We start from the raw sequence: 16,868 nt of genomic DNA on the forward strand, positions 1-16,868 counted from the left end.
ATAGTTTTTTAATAGTTTAATAGAAAACAGTTGCCCAATATTATTATTGGGGCTTTTGCTTTGTTTGTTATTCTGTTATGTATTTTTTTTAATATTGTAAGCTGTCTGTGATCCTCAGATGTAGGGCAATATAGAAATATAATAAATAATATTATTACTGATAATAATATGAAGAAAGAAAAACCATTGTGGATTTCACTTAGCTAAGGCCAAATTCCTTAAAGCCAAAATGTTAATACCCCCCCCAAAAAAAATTGATGGATAATAAATTTAGAATGAAGTAAAAAGTTCAGAATTTAATGTTCCATTCAGAAACAATTCAAATTGCCTGGAAACGTAGCTTGAAATTGTCCATTCCATATCTCAAGTTCTGTATATTTCTTTAATTTATTCTATAAAATTTTGCAAATTGACACAATAAGAATAAAAAAATCTATTGGGGGAAAAATAGTACTGTACCAGAAGATCTGCAAGGAAAAACAATATATAAGGACCTGCTGACACCATCATTGAGGCTATATAATCCCATTTATTGGAAGGGTGGTGCTTTCATCAACTCCCCACTGCATCAGAGATCTTCAGTGTCTAGGTCTAAGTGAATTGCAGAAGTCATTTTGGTTTCTTTGACCAAGTCCAGGGTCTTGGATACTGCAGAGGATAACTTAGCGCTTCTGCGTATTCTTCAATAACAATACTCCCCTCTCTAATTACAGAGGAGTGGAACACGGCTCAGAACAAACACAAGGTTGCATAGTTTATGCTGTCTTTTAATGACATTGTACTTTCTAGCTACTCTGTGGTTGTCTCCGAAGTTTAATAAACTCAAAACACTTAATTTTATTGCACTGAACTATTGATTATCTGTTTAACACTAAAAAACAAGGCAATCTCCGACTTTTGCCTCACTGACTGAGTGAATTATTTTATAGTTAAAGAAATGTACATTACAACAGAGAATTCTTATCTACTCCAAAGTATTTGTTTTGTGCAAGACTGCTGGCTATTTTACAGAAATACACAAATGTTTAATCTTAGTCTTACAAAGGAAAGGCCTTTTATTGCTTCTCAAGTGAACTGGATATTCCCTTGGGCTTTATACTACCATTTAGGTTTCTATTTCTTGATTTTATTGCCAACATAAGCTTATTTAAAGGAATGACATACAGGCTGTCTCTTTCAAAGGACAATTATTAAAAACAACCTCCTCCCTTTCCTCCCCCACTTTTGTTGTTGTTGTTGCACAGGGCTTCATTTGCAAATATCCAGATTTTCTCAACAGTTAGTGAGCTTCTCCTTATGATGTTTTACTGTAATTGAGGAATGTAATCAGTGACTTTTCCCTTAATTGGTGATTTTGCTGTATTGTTATAGGTGTTCATCCATTTTGCTGCCTATGTTTTATACTTAATTTTGATATAGATTTAATATTTTTAAATGATATTTAGAATATGAATAAAAACAAATAATTTGGCAAGATGACCTATCTACACAGATTTTTTCTAATTCCCATCTCATTTATTGGTCTCAATAGGAAGTTAGCCTTTTACACAAGTTCTGTACTGTATGTACTATATGTGTGTATTATAAATTAGTTGGGCTTTTAAAAAAACCAACGCTCAACAATGCCTGAGTGGCATTGTGCATACATGGGCGTTTGATTCAAGAAGTGGCCCAATCTGGGCAAAGTTCAGCTGAATTTCCAAATTCCATGTATAAATCAGTTTAAAACAGATTCCTCCTCTATCCTTACTTCCTTTTAGTCAAAGAGGCAATGGATGGATATGGATCAGTTTCTGAAGGGAGTGATGGGGTGGATCAGGGCCAATAACCTGAAGCTGAATCTTGACAAGATTAAGGTGGATTGGGGGTGGGGGGTCTAGAAACTGGAGAGTTGGCCTCAGTGGCGTAGCGTGGGTTGTCAGCACCCGGGGCAAGGCAAGTAATTTGTGCCCCCTAACCCGTGGATTTGCACCCCCTAACCCTAACCCCCAGATGTTGCACCCGGTGCAGCCGGCCCCCCCACGCTACGCCACTGCTTGGCCTGTTATGAGTTGTTCTCCCTTGAAGGAACAGGAATGTAGTTCGGAATATTCTTTCATCCAATATTCTCACTTGAGGTCTGAATTCAGTTGGACATCAATGGGTACAGAATTGTGTCCTTGGTCTGTTTTAGTCTGATATACTCATACTGCGCTTTCAACAGTTGAATTACTGACAAAATATATTAAAGAAAATGTAGACTGTTGTAAAGGTTAGCGGCTTATTTTAACTGATAAAAGTTTGCTTTGAATACAGTATGGACAGCTGTTAATTAATATTTTATGTGCATCTCTTGTAGCAAGTCATCTGTAAATTCTGTAATGTATATCAGATGCAAATAGCATAACTGATGCATAACACATGCTGGACTTATTTATTATGACTTTGGTCTCACCTCTTAATTTGTGATATGTCCTATGTTTGTTGTTCATTGAATGGTTCTAGAGATCCACAAACCCCAAATTGCAGAACATGGAAAGCAATGCCTGCTGTTGTGCCACACAGCGCTATGTATGTGCCACATAGCTACTGTGCAGATGTAGCCAAAAATTGGGTTAACAGCCCAGATCATTGAACTCAGATGGCAGATTTTGGGACAGACACACTAATGGAGAGAAACAATGATTAGCCAGGGGTTCACCATTTCCCTCAGTAAACAGCCCTGTCTGCTCCCCAGCCTGCCATTCTCCTTGCCTTTTCTTATACCTGGTGCCAAACCATACATAACACCATGTCTCTAAAAGCACTTCTGTCCCAGCCACAAGTTTTCATACATCCTCTCTCACCCCCTCTTCGATGTGTAATTTAATTTTGAAAGGTAGTATGTAGGTGGGTGAATGCTGAACTCACCCATAGGCGCCGACTCCATGGGGCCTGAGGGGGCCCGAGCCCCCTCAAAAATTCGTTTGGGGGGGCTCCGCCCCCCCAATAATTTAAGAAAATTATTACCGTCTTTTTCCCTCAAAAAGAGGAAGCGGCTGCTTTCCTGCATTCTGCCTCAGGGTCTTACTGCCCACCCACCTCTGTTTCCTTGCTGTGTTTGCTCAAACGGAACAAAGAGCAGGGAAAGCCCCTCCCCTCCAGGCAAGCAGAGTGTCGTCTCTGTGCTCCAGGAGGGGGAGAGAGAGAGCGAGCGGACGAGCTGGCTGGCTGGCTTGGGTGGGTAGGTGAGGGAAAACTTTTGCCTTCCTTTCCTCCCTCCTGTTATACCCCTCTCCTGCATTCTTAGCCAGCTGCTTCTCTGCACACCCCTCTCGTGCTCCTTGTCCGTTCTGTGTTTTTCCTTCCCTCCCCACTTAAAATGTGATTTAAAAGCATGGATCCACAGGGATCCTCAGGATCTTTGCATTGGGTCACCCCAAATTCACCATCAGAGCACATAGCATGTCCATGGCTACAGCCTGCCCCCCCAAAATCACACACCCACTGTTGCCTGGGGCTGCAATGGTGCAAAAACGTGGTTACAAAGCATGGATCCACAGGGATTCTCAGGATTTTTGCATTGGGTCACCCCAAATTCACCATCAGATCACATGTCTGTGGCCACAGCATGAAGCACAAAAATGATACATCATTAATATTCACCGCCCACGGCGGCAGCCAATCGGCTGCCGCAAAGGGCGGGCCCTCACAGGTTCACTTAAGGTCGGGGCAGCCCGGGGCTCGCCCCTTTCGTTCCCCCAGCAGCAGCGGTTTGGAGGTCTTGGGCCCCCCCAATATTTTTTATAAGTCGGTATGGGCCCCCCCAATATTTTTTATAAGTCGGCGCCCCTGAACTCACCTCCACTGTCTAGTTTACACCAAGTAATTTCCTCTAGCTTTCATACTTCACTTTGCTGCAAGAAAGCAGCTGAGAGAGGAGTTGAAGGAGAGAAAGAGGCCAGGGTTGAGAGGGGGTTAACATCCATACCAACATGTCTCTTTTGCACTTTATAGACCCATTACTCCAGATTGGGGCAGGGAAGCAGCTGGAATTTCAGTGCATAGATAGATAGCTCGATCTAGTTCACCTCCGTCAACCTGGTGCCCTCCATAAGCTTTTAAGTACAACATCCACCTGCGCCAACCAGCACGGCCATTTAGGAATTCCAGATATATCATTTTCACTTACGGTACGTTCACACTTGCCTTTGCAGGTAAATTATGAGAAAGTCTTCTGTAAGAAAAGTACGATATAATGCTGAACATATATTTGTTTTATGAATGTATGTAGTACTTGCACCACCACCACTAGTAACTTTCTGGTCGGTCTCACTGCATAACGTTCTTCCCCTCAGTCTGCTTATAGCATCCGTTATTAAGAGTTCATTTTGTCATGGAATTAAATTGTAAGCCATGTCTCAATAAATCAACATCAAACTGTAAGAGGTGAGATCTCTTTAATCTGAACAGTTTCACAGTTTAAAGACAGAGTTTTCTTTTCTGTTTGTAGCATTTTAATTCCAAAGGGACAAGTGTGATTGCTTTTCCAGACTCATTTTAAGAATAATTTGGTTTGTGAGACAAACAGGCATGCAAGCGAAATGCTTTTACAGGGAAGGATGACATTTAAATTGCTATTGATCTGTGGAAAGTTCAGTTTGCATAGAAGGCTGAGGATAAAGGATAACTTGGATGCTTTGAGTGTGCAAACTTGGGCCTTACCTGTGCTATACATTTAAACCAGTATTGTTGTTGTTGTTTAGTCGTTTAGTCGTGTCCGACTCTTCGTGACCCCATGGACCAGAGAACGCCAGGCACCTCTGTCCTCTACTGCCTCCCGCAGTTTGGTCAAACCAGTATTATAACACTTTAAATGGTCATGGCTTCCCCCAAATAATACTGGGAACTGTTAAGGGTGCTGAGAGTTTTTAGGAGACAACTATTACACTCACAGAGCTCCAGTTTTCATAGTTCTCTGGCATGAGAGATTCATTGTTCAACCTCTCTGCTCCAAATCACCCTAAGCCCCCTTTTGACCCTGCTGGTGTTTCAGCTGCTTCTGAATTTGCAGAATGGCAGCTTAAAACAGCCTGCTTTCCATAGGGACCCTCATGTAAATTATACTGTTTCAGACTTAAAGGGAATAATCATAAACAAATTTTTTTGTTAATAATTGCAAAAGTGAGAAGTGCAAAGTAATCTAATTTGATGATAGTTTATTGCACAATACTTTGCATCAGACTGATATGCTTTCTTATCTAAACTGTCTAACGGTAACTTAAGTCCTAAAATGTATACTTTAGTTAGATATATTTTCACTGTCCGCTGGTTGCTGAGTCCTTAAGAACAGTTAGCCATTATCACATGATCCTTGGGAAAAGGGATTCATTTTCTGTATTAAAAAAACCCCAATTTAAATGAGGTGCATAGTTGAGTGTGTATCCACTCATCTGCTGCATCATTACAACATGGCAAACAGCTTGTCAATCCCTTCCCCACATCATCTGTACCTCTTAAAATTTTCTGTTCTTTCTGCAAGCATTTAAGTACTAGGCTGCATTTACAAGAGGAAATGTGAAAGGAATAAATCTCAAACGCCAAAAACCTTGCCTTAATATACCCTGAAATACTTGATTCTCCATTAATGAAGGATAAAACAATTACACTACTTTGCCCTGTAAACAACACTGAGGAAATTCTGTGTGACTCATCCATTTTGTCAATGTTATAACAGAACGAAATTGACTAGCTAATGAGATCTTAATAGGTGCAGTGATTCTAAAGTAAAACTCTGTATGGCAGACACTACATTATTGAGCTAAGTTCAAGGTATTACTGTTACTTTATACAACCCTAAATAGCCTAGGACCAGTTTCCCTGAATGACTACCTTGTGTCTTATACATTGGCCAGATCACTTTGGTCATCTGGAGAAGCCCTCCTGGCTGTCCTCATTTTATACAAAAAAGTTATCTCATTTTTGGTTAGTTTGTGCAAACTAATTTTAGTGTGTTACTTTGGGGTGCAATTTGCATGCAAACCAGACTCACACAATTCTGATATTTCTCCATTTCACCAAGCATTTCTAGACATTTCTGTTTTGCCAAGCTTTTTTAGAGAATTGATTTCATTCTTTTGTTCTTTTTGTTCTCTCTTTTATGATTTTATAATGTAATGTATTAATAATATTGCACCTTGCCATGATATACTTTTCAAATGACTTGGTGGTTTAGAAATACTCTTGCAAATAAATAAGGTAAAATAGTATTTGCACATCTGTATTTGGTTCACATCTGGCTCATCCAGAAACACAGGATAACTCTGACATTTCCTTGCTGAGCTCTTCCTAGAACATGAATTGAGATAATCCCCTGCTAGGATGAAGAAGCTATAGGGAGCCATCTAGAAGAAGAAGAAGAAAATTCTCAGCAAATGACACCACTGTTGCAATTCCAATAATAGGTCCTCAGGTGACATACCTTCAATAAACCCATAGCTTTACATTTACACACAGTTACAATTTATGCAATTTGCATGAGAATTTACAATCACAAAGCTGTGTTATCCCAAACACTTTGGATCTGAAACAGCCCTGGCAACTTTCCAGATGCCTGGAGGTTACAACTAATTTGCATATTGATTTACATAACCATTTAAATTTCAGCATGACCCTGTTCTGCCATAGAAATACACTAATAAAAAACAGAAATAGGGGCCTTCAAGCTGTGGGCTGGCTTGATACTTTTGCGAGCTCCTTTCAATTTAATTTAATTTATTTCTCCATCTCAATTTAGTCATTTATGTCCATAGCATTATGTTTATTCCTCCTTTTAGCTGTGAAATACTGCATTTGCCTTTTGTGTGCTCTTTAAAGGTGGTGTCACCAGCCTGTATTCATCTGCAAGTTCTGTTCAGAACATACCTTGCACATGTTTCACAATATGTATTTATATATCCCGTGGAGAGTATCTTATGTCACTGTGCTAATTGTATGCTTATTGAGCTTTAGAGGGAAATTGGCCCTTTCTTATGTCCACTCATTTATGTAGCAGCTCCCTCTAATTATACTTCTGTTTATAACACTCTCTCACACACAGATGAAGCACATACACCACCCACAGAGGGAAGTGGGGAAAATGGGATCTCTCTCTCTCTCTCTCTCTCTCTCTCTCTCTCTCTCTCTCTCTCACACACACACACACACACACACACACACACACACACACACAGCATAACTTGGGATCCTTCCAGCTGAATACAATCCAGCCATATATTCTGGCCTGCCAGGTGTTGACAACCCTCTCCTTTTCACAATATTAGATGCAAACAAGAACCACAAAAGGTTTATCAATTCCCATTTAGGCTGGTGAGAGGGCTGCTACCAAAATTTTCCTCATCTGAATTTCTCTTAGATTTTGCAGTTCTGAATTTCTAGTGGTACACTAGAAATAATCCATTGTTCTGTTCTGTTATTTTTTCCATATCATTTATACACTGTTTGATGGGTTTTAAAACCAAACAAACCCTGAAAAGTGGTTTATTATTTGCAAACTTTATACAGAGTACTGTGCATGCACAGTTTGCTACAGCTTTCACTTATTACATTTGCATTGATGAAACAATGGGAAAGAAGTAATGTTTATTTGCTCATGCATACAATTGCATTTAGATTCCTTTATGTACTATGTTTAAACCAATATGCATGTTTGATCCGCACTTAAAAGTGTTGGTGAAACACTGCAAAAAACCATCTTGATCAGATTATGTATCTGATTGCATCAATATTCTTTTTCAGTTGCATGTTATTATTTATTGGATTTCTTACCCACCCTTCACCCAGTGTGGGTTACTACAATATATACATTATTAAGATCAGTTAAAACAATGATATTAATGCACACATAAGTATAACACTACACAAAAAGAAAGTTAATTAAAAACACTGCTATATAGCTGAACAAACATTCAGTCAAGAGAAAGAAAGGTGGCATATCCATAATTGACAAGGCAGGTCAAAGAGAGCAAGTACAAAACTGCAACTGCAGGAACATTTCTAATAATCACATTCAGGCTCAGCAACGAGAGCTGTTGGCAATAGCTATCCGTTGTAAAAAGGCAGCGGTTTGGTTATTCATTTATTCCAGACAGATGTCCTGATCTCACCAGGGGGCATACACCTGTGAAAGACAGAAGCAGGCTTCCATGCATGTATTCTTAGCTGGGAGGACTACATAAAGTAACAACTACATAAGTAAATGAATGCTGCATTTGCAACTCATCCAACTCGGTTGCTAGAGTTACGGTTACATAGCACCATTCAGAAAACCAACAGAAGCACCATCCAGCTGATGGAATGGGGCTGGGGAGTTAGCCTTTACCACACTGTCTTGACCTGAAACAGCTGATTGTGCTGTCATTTATTATATGGCTCATCTACTCTATGCACACAGAGGGGGCAGATATGGAAATTTCATCATGCTTTTTAGATCAACCTGCAGCCTAAGACAAAGAAAGGTAGAAAGATAATAGAGGGACAAAACGTATGTCCATTTGGCTAGATGTCTCTTGCAGCATAGCACCAGTTGCATATTGAAACTGTTTAGTTGTTCTTATGAATATGTTTTTTAAGCATATGATCCCTCCTCCCAAAAAGTGTCTTGTTCAAGTAGTCATCATTGCATATAGATAAATAAAAGGGAGATTTCCTGTAAAGGATCAGTCCAAATGAAGTATCCTGGTAGGCAGTTATGCAGAAGTAATAGTGTTGGGAATGGGAAAATGGGAATGAAATTGATAAAAGAGCAGGAAAAGTGAAAAGAAAGGAAGTGCTTTTATGGAATGCAGGATAATACTGTGTGTTGTGAAAATAGGCATGAATTCCACATATTCATTGAAATATATAGTTAAGATGAAAAAGCAGGACATATTTCAGGGAGGAAAAAACCAGCACATAAATTTTCCCCCCTAGAAGTGACTGAATCAACGGAGTCTTTATATTGCTCCCTAGCCAGCTGTGATGACTTACAGTTAACATTCCAGGATAACACTGCCATGTTCTAAAGGCTTACTCAGCAGAAGTATCCTCAGGCAAATACATGGTGCTTGTTCTTATGGGGTCAGTGTGAGCTGAAAATGCTTCCTATTATATTATCATCAATATTACTAGGTAGGGAATACAACCAAATTAAAACAGGGCTAGAATGACCTTGGGGTAAATGACAAACACCTTTACTACAACTGTTCACAAGTGGCAATAAGTAATGGGACCTGCAGAGGTAGCCATCAAACGTAAGTAATTAGCTGAAGCAAAGCAGAGACAAAGATACATCAGGCTGGGAAGTGGGCCAAAAAAAGAGGAAACAAATCAGCAAAGGCCTAGTTGAAGAAGCTAATAAAAGCATTCTTGTTTATGGCATTAGACTTAGGAAGAATTATAGCCACCCCATAAAGGTGGGTGGGTGGATTTCCTCACTTTATTTTCAGAATTTTTATACATTGTCTCAGGCTGTATACATAGAAAAAGCAGCCAGAACATTATTTTTATTTAATTGCAGCTACCGTATTTTTTGCTCTATAAGACGCAGCAGACCACAAGACGCACTTAGTTTTTGGAGGAGGAAAACGAGAAAAAAAATATTCTGAATCTCAGAAGCCAGAACAGCAAGAGGGATCACTGCGCAGTGAAAGCAGCAATCCCTCTTGCTGTTCTGGCTTCTGGGATAGCTGTGCAGCCTGCATTCGCTCCATAAGATGCACATACATTTCCCCTTACTTTTTAGGAGGGAAAAAGTGAGTCTTATAGAGCAAAAAATACGGTAATTTTGTGAGAAATGCATTGAAATGTAGTACAGTGGTACCTCTACTTATGTTCACCTCTGGTTACATATCCTTCGGGATACGTACGTGGCAAACCCGGAAGTATTTTTCTGGGTTTTGCCACGCGTGCATGCGCAGAAGCACTCTACTGCCACGCGCACATGCACGGAAGCTGTCTACTACCACATGTGCACGTGCAGAAGCGGTTCCTCTGGTTGCAGAAACCTCGGGATCCGACCGGAGCTCTGGAACGGATCCCGTACGCAACCGGAAGTACCACTGTATTCTGTAAGAAACAACAGAATAGATGGAGGATAGATATGGATTGCATACATTACTTCCCAAACCATTGGTGCGAGCGTACTGGATGCTGAGTAAACAATAGTGTGTGTACAGTCTCAGTTCCACAGTCTACTTCTGTCTTTCAAATCTTTCAGATATATATAATTGTCTCTTTCAAATATATATAATCTTTCAAATCCTTCAAATACATATCACTCATTTCGGAAATGGCCCATGCACAGTTTGTCATACCTTTCTTTCCCATCAGCGTGAATTTTTCCATTTTCAAAGCAATTGTGAGCTTTAAAACACCAGGCATTTGGGCTTGTTTCCTCCCACATGCTCTATGATAATGCTGCACCTAATCTAATCATATCAGCATTCCCTTTAGTTTATGGAAAGGTCACAGTTTGTTAGTCTGTATGTTATTGTTGAGGTGGGACGCAGGTGGCGCTGTGGGTTAAAGCCTCAGCGCCTAGGACTTGCCGATCGAAAGGTCGGCGGTTCAAATCCCTGCGGCGGGGTGCGCTCCCGCTGCTCGGTCCCAGCGCCTGCCAACCTAGCAGTTCGAAAGCACCTCCGGGTGCAAGTAGATAAATAGGGACCGCTTACCAGCGGGAAGGTAAACAGCGTTTCCGTGTGCGGCTCTGGCTCGCCAGAGCAGCGATGTCACGCTGGCCACGTGACCCGGAAGTGTCTACGGACAGCGCTGGCCCCTGGCCTCTTAAGTGAGATGGGCGCACAACCCCAGAGTCTGTCAAGACTGGCCCGTACGGGCAGGGGTACCTTTACCTTTACCTTTATGTTATTGTTGATCCTGGTGTGCATTGTTTTACATTCATTTAAAGGCAGTTTAATCCGTCTCTTTGCCTTCATAAAGCTCATGAACCTTATTCAAGGTGTTGCTTTTTTCCACAGAACCCTGAATTTACAAAAAATTCTTTGTGTTCTGGGTTTTTTTGTTTTTTGGGTAGTGTCAACTGCCTGAACAATGGCCTACAGACTTGTTGCAGCTTTTTGAACCTGCTTTCAGTAATGAACACCTAAAATCTGGGTCCTGGGTCATAAAATGATGGAGGCTCTGATCAAAGGCTGCCTGATAGGTTACCTAACTGGGGAGGGAAAATAAGCATACAACAGCAAGAGTGAACCACATACACAGTGATTCCAGAAGGAGGCAACCATTTCATATGGACCTGTTCCCATAGCTACTATGTTTTGTGTTATTGTAGCATCCTTTATTTGAACCATGGCAACAGAATAAATTGTCTTATGGATAAGTCTTTGGATTTCCTGGTATAGCGTTACCCTCAAATATGTTGGAGAGGCAAGTAAATTGTTCACTACTTCTATATCTGGCAAGGGCCAATTGTTACTTCACTTGAGCAAGTTCAGTTCAGGACCGGGTGTGCAGAAGCAAGTTGGTTCCACTCTAGGCTCAGAATGATGGAGAAGCTATGTTGGCAGTGAGGAAGCCAGGGGATCAACTCAATGGCTTCTGTACAAAACTAGCTAAAGCTAAAAGTCTACAAAAGGCTGGGAGAGCTAAAGGGCGAAGATGCTGAATGGAAATGGGTGAGAAATTGTGAAGTTGGTGTTTTGGGTGGAGAAGCGAAAGGTATGTAGGGTAAAGGCCTGAGACTCCACCCTAAACACCATCCTGACTCTTCATAACAATTTTTAAACTAATTACTATACATATAATTAATATATCCTTTTAAATGTGTTTGGGGGTTATGGTTTTGTTTTGATTTGGTTATTGTTTTATTAGGCATTTTGTGTTTTTATCTTGTATTTTTTATGCTGTGGACCACCCTAACATCTACAGATGAAGGGGGGTATACTAATTTAATAAATAATAATATTTGAACTGACTATATAAATTTTCTTGGTACATATATCTCTTCAGTTGTTAACAATTTCTCTCTAGCTCTCGTCCCTTAAGAGCTCAGGCTCATTTTGTTCAATAAATTACAAGAACTAATGCTCTAAAGAAACTCCTCTGCATCTGCAGATGGTTTAATCCTTCAAAGCCATGCCAGCTTCATTGACTGACCCTTTGAAAAACAGCCTGCAGAAACTGCAAGGACAATCTCATGTTTTTCTTATTAGGCACAACTCCAAGACTGCGGAAAAGACAAAGACAAAAATCTATCCTCTTGTGTGGGTTGCATTGACCTAGAGACAGCAGATTTTAACCAAATGCACTATATTTCCTGTGCCTGCACACTTTACATACTAAATTATTAAATGTGTTGTGTACCTTCTAATATAATGTTATTTATTTTCTCCTATTTTTACACAAATTGGGCAATAAACAAATTAAACCTTGGAATATACTAAAGCAAGTAAGAAAATTCTACATAGAGAGTTTTAACCCTTTTTACTCACAAATAGCCCTCTTCACACATTGGTGAGTCTCTTCTCAGTATTTACTCTCAAATTTCAGTTGTAATAAGTAGTAAATTCTCCCTCCCTACCCACATTGCATCTCTTGGTTTGTAGAATCCCGAGAATGTGGAGGGAGGAGAGATCCCTTCGTCAAAAAACAGAGAAAAGAATATAGAAGAATAAGGGTTTTCAGCTCAAATTCTTTTGAATAATACTGCACACGCCTGCTCAGAAGTAAGTCCCACTGAGTTTGGTAGAATTTTTTTAGGTGGCCCACAGCTGCTTGTATCATTCCCTTTTAATTTGTAACAGAATGATGCTGAGTCATGATGTGCGACAGGCATGTCCAACTCCCAAGATAAAAAAAAAATCCTTCCAGTAGCACCTTAAAGGTAAAGGGACCCCTGACCATTTGGTTCCAGTCGTGGATGACTCTGGGGTTGCGGCGCTCATCTCGCTTTACTGGCCGAGGGAGCTGGCGTACAGTGTCCGGGTCATGTGGCCAGCATGACTAAGCTGCTTTCTGGCGAACCAGAGCAGCGCACGGAAACGCTGTTTACCTTCCTGCCGGAGCAGTACCTATTTATCTACTTGCACTTTGATGCGCTTTCAAACTGCTAGGTGGGCAGGAACAGGGACCAAGCAACGGGAGCTCACTCCGTCGTGGGGATTCGAACCTCCGACATTCTGATCAGAAAGTCGTAGGCTCAGTGGTTTAACCCACAGTGCCACCCTCGTCCCCTTGTAGCACCTGAGAGACCAACTAAGTTTGTTATTGGTATGAGCTTTCGTGTGCATGCACACTTCTTCAGATACTACAACTCCCAAGAGACTGTCATCTGCTCCCAGTATAAAAAAACTGACTGTGATCTACCCATTGTCATTGGAGGCAGGATGAACGTGCGTGGGGTGGATGGATTGTCCAGAGTTGTTGAGCTATTTTGGGGGAAGAATTGCACAGAGTTTTAAAGCTCGCCCCAACTTTTTGTACACAGTAAGGATCCCACGATCTACCAGATCGCAATCTACTGGTTCGACACCCCTGATGTAGGACAAGGGTGGACTTTGGTAATACAGTGCCCTGAGGGAGGACAAAATTTACCTCCCTTAACTTCTGCAAATGCTCTCAAGTGCACTACATAATAGTTTTGCACTCCCTTGGCTTGGCACCCTGTACAGGAGAAACACTTCTACAGCCCTAAATCCAGCACTGATATAGGCTAGTTCCCAGGACCATTCTCGTTGGGAACAATTGTTAACCCAATTGGCTCCTCAAGAATTTATCTGGAAACAGCTCTAAATAATGATATAAAAAATTCGTCGCAATGCAGAATATAGAAAAGAAAAACCAAAACAACAACATTAAAAGCAATAATAGATTAATTCTAAAAGCAGCGGGCAGAAATCTAGTCTCATCTCAACTACATTCAAATGATTGTAATCAGTAAGAAATTAGCCAGCCAGAACACCCACAAAGATAGCAGAGACGCTCACAATCAAATGCCTGGGGAGAAAAGGAAAGTATTCACCGGCTCCACAAAGATATTAAAGTAGGTGCCAGGTGAGTCTCTGTAACAAGTAGATTAGATTTTCCATTTTAAAAGACGAACAAGCAGCGTGATCATTTCAGTAGTTCCGTCTGGCGATTAGGGGTGCATGGAACTGTCTCGATCCTTTTAATGTCCTTTTTGCAGTGTCAACCGACAGGTTTTGTCCTGTTTCTGGGTGCATCTTTTAAAATAGAAAACAATTAAAAGGGAATTTCCAAGGGATGTCCCCTGCCCTGCTCTCTCTCATTATTATTATTATTATTATTATTATTATTATTATTATTAATTATTATTATTATTATTTACCAAGCATTATGCACAATGGCAGGGTTAAAACTTTTTGGGATGCAATGGAGTAGCGAGGCCAAGGAAAGGCCCTGTTACTGCCACCTACTGGCAACAATATGATCACGCTTCATTCATAGCCTCTCATAGAGGCTCGTGACTTTCACAAACCTACCATAAATACTGAGCCCCAAAGATTTTGGTCCTGAACGGCAGTCCCTGCAGACAAATTTCTAAGACCCAAAACACTAAACCTATGACGGAGAGGCTCTCTGTCTTCTGTGTGACGCAAGCAATCCTATATAACATAATCAACCATTTCCTTTGCCCCACAAACCTCACATCCGCCCAGCCCTGCACAAACCACTCTGAAGAGTACAATGCCGGCCGTAGTCAGAACAGACTAACTTATCTCTGTTGTCCTCTCATTTCACAATTCAAAAATTGTCAAATGATAGGCACATTAAAACATCATTGGATTCCTGGAATGTATTTACAAGTATGGAAAAGAAGTGGAATCAGTCAAACTGCTTGTTCAATGGGCAAATCAAAGAACTGGATCTACTGAATCCTTTGTTCACCTAACACTACCTTTCTCTGTGTTATTTGGTATAACTGGGAATTTGACATCCTATATCATAAATAAATAGACTAATGTAGTACTAGATGCTTAATTCAACACATGCTTAATTCATTTTTTTAAATGAATAGCTTTATTAAATGTTCCATGAAAGGTACCATACACTTTTTTAAAAATCTGAAAATGAGTTGCAGAGTCACAGCTAATTTAATTACATGGCTTCACTGTCTTGGGATAATAACGCTGACATAAAATTAAAATACAGTTATTCCATGAATGCAACCTTCTCCATTGCCAAAAAAGAAAAAAGAAAAAAAGAAAAGAAATAGAAAAATAGCATGATTAACTAGATTGAAATTATTGCTTATATTTTGAGGGTTATTATTTTAAAAAATAACGTACACTGAGTTGATAATAGAGTAAAACAAACTTAAGCAGTCCACTGAAAGGTATTTCTGTTGCTTTGTTGTGCTTCCTTAAGTTAGCATCTAGGCTCATACAAATATGCATCTAATATGCCACTAAGAAAAATTTAGACACAATAAGTTTAACTTCATAAACTTCATAAAATTGGCTGTTGTGCTCTTGTGGGCATTTCTGCCACACTCGAAGTGAATTCTCCACTCAGGTGTCTACCTGACTTCAATAAGTAAGACAGCTATAGCCATTCCTAGACTGAGATAGTTTGGTTGCTGTGTTCTTGGTACTGGTAATCTCAAGATGCATTTACTGCAAAACATTCTAGGTGAGACTTCTCATGGGCTTAACCTGACATGTCATACTACATGTGTGGGTCTGACAGAGCAGCACAACCTGCATTAGGCTTGGGGAAGAGCAAGGCAGACTGGATTCTCGCTTTGTCCCCCTTCCTTATTATCTGCCTAGACATCTCAGAAATCACTCCTATGTTGGGGGCCTGTGACATAGCAGTCTGTTTGATAGCTTCTGGCAAGAATGGCCTGTCCAGACTAGCAGTTGTGGAAGAAAGGGTGTGCAAGTTCTTTCCCCTGTTCCATTATACCTGTGTAATATTAATAATAAAATTCCTGTGTACAGTTTTATACAGTATACAGTGTATACATTTTATAAAAGTATACCTGGGCTGACAAAATGAAATATTTTTAAAAAGCATTAGCTATCTATCAGGGAAGCTGAGCCTGCCCCCCCTCCCCACCCAAAATTGAACCACCTCCTTATTAGAAAGCAGAGAGATAGCCTTTGCACCGTGGAGCAATGACCAGAATCTTTAATAAGCATCCTCTGTGGTTCATTTGATGGAAGTAAAAGAAAGAAAGGTTAGACATTCAGCCTTGTTATAGGACTTATGATAAGGAATAAAAAACTGACAAGAGACAACACTGCAAATTTGGAAAATTGAATGCAATGAAAATGCAGAGGAGGGAATTCTATGTACCAGTTTATTCGAGACAAAATTACATATATTATGCATCTTATATCTTCATTCAAGCAGGAAAAATGATGTCTCGGTAGCTCTATGATACTGTAGTCTATAATGTATTCCATGGAGAGCTGTTTACCTCCACAAAAAGTGAAAATATCCCCCCAAAAAACTTACATAATCCCTTTATTTTATTCTTACCAGGATTGCTAATTATTTTCTATATCTTTATAAGTTTTCTAACAGTGCTTCCTATTTCATGTGAATATGACTTTAAACAAAGAATGGAAGATGTGTCTTACATGTTGCAGAAAACTGCATCCCCACAATTCATAAATCAATTGCTCTTAATAATACATCGCTGAAAAAGAAATTCTGTATGTAGAAAGGATTGGAGCATTATACATTAGTAAGTGATTTTGATTTCTGGCATTCATGCCCTATTTTGCAAGGAACTGTCCATCTTTTACAAATGGGCTACATGCAGTTAGAATGATAGCTGAAAAGTGATCTATTATACTCCACTCTAGGATTATGAAGATTATTCCTATTTAGCAATTCTGCATTTCAGTCCTTTAAAGGACTACTGTATTAACAGGCGGTGG

The 16,868-nt window shown here is 40.0% G+C and overlaps 1 long non-coding RNA gene across 3 annotated transcripts in view; it reads left to right on the forward strand.

The window, feature by feature from the left end:
- Nucleotides 1-16,868, forward strand: part of LOC309368110 — a 123,452-nt gene that overhangs the window by 12,677 nt on the left and 93,907 nt on the right. For all 3 annotated transcript variants that reach the window (XR_014167544.1, XR_014167545.1, XR_014167546.1), the window contains exon 3: nt 1,245-1,278. This is a non-coding gene — a long non-coding RNA (uncharacterized lncRNA). The remainder of the gene's footprint in view (nt 1-1,244; nt 1,279-16,868) is intronic.

Source organism: Podarcis melisellensis (assembly GCF_964234715.1).
Source record: "Podarcis melisellensis genome assembly, chromosome: 4".
Lineage (NCBI taxonomy): Eukaryota > Metazoa > Chordata > Lepidosauria > Squamata > Lacertidae > Podarcis > Podarcis melisellensis.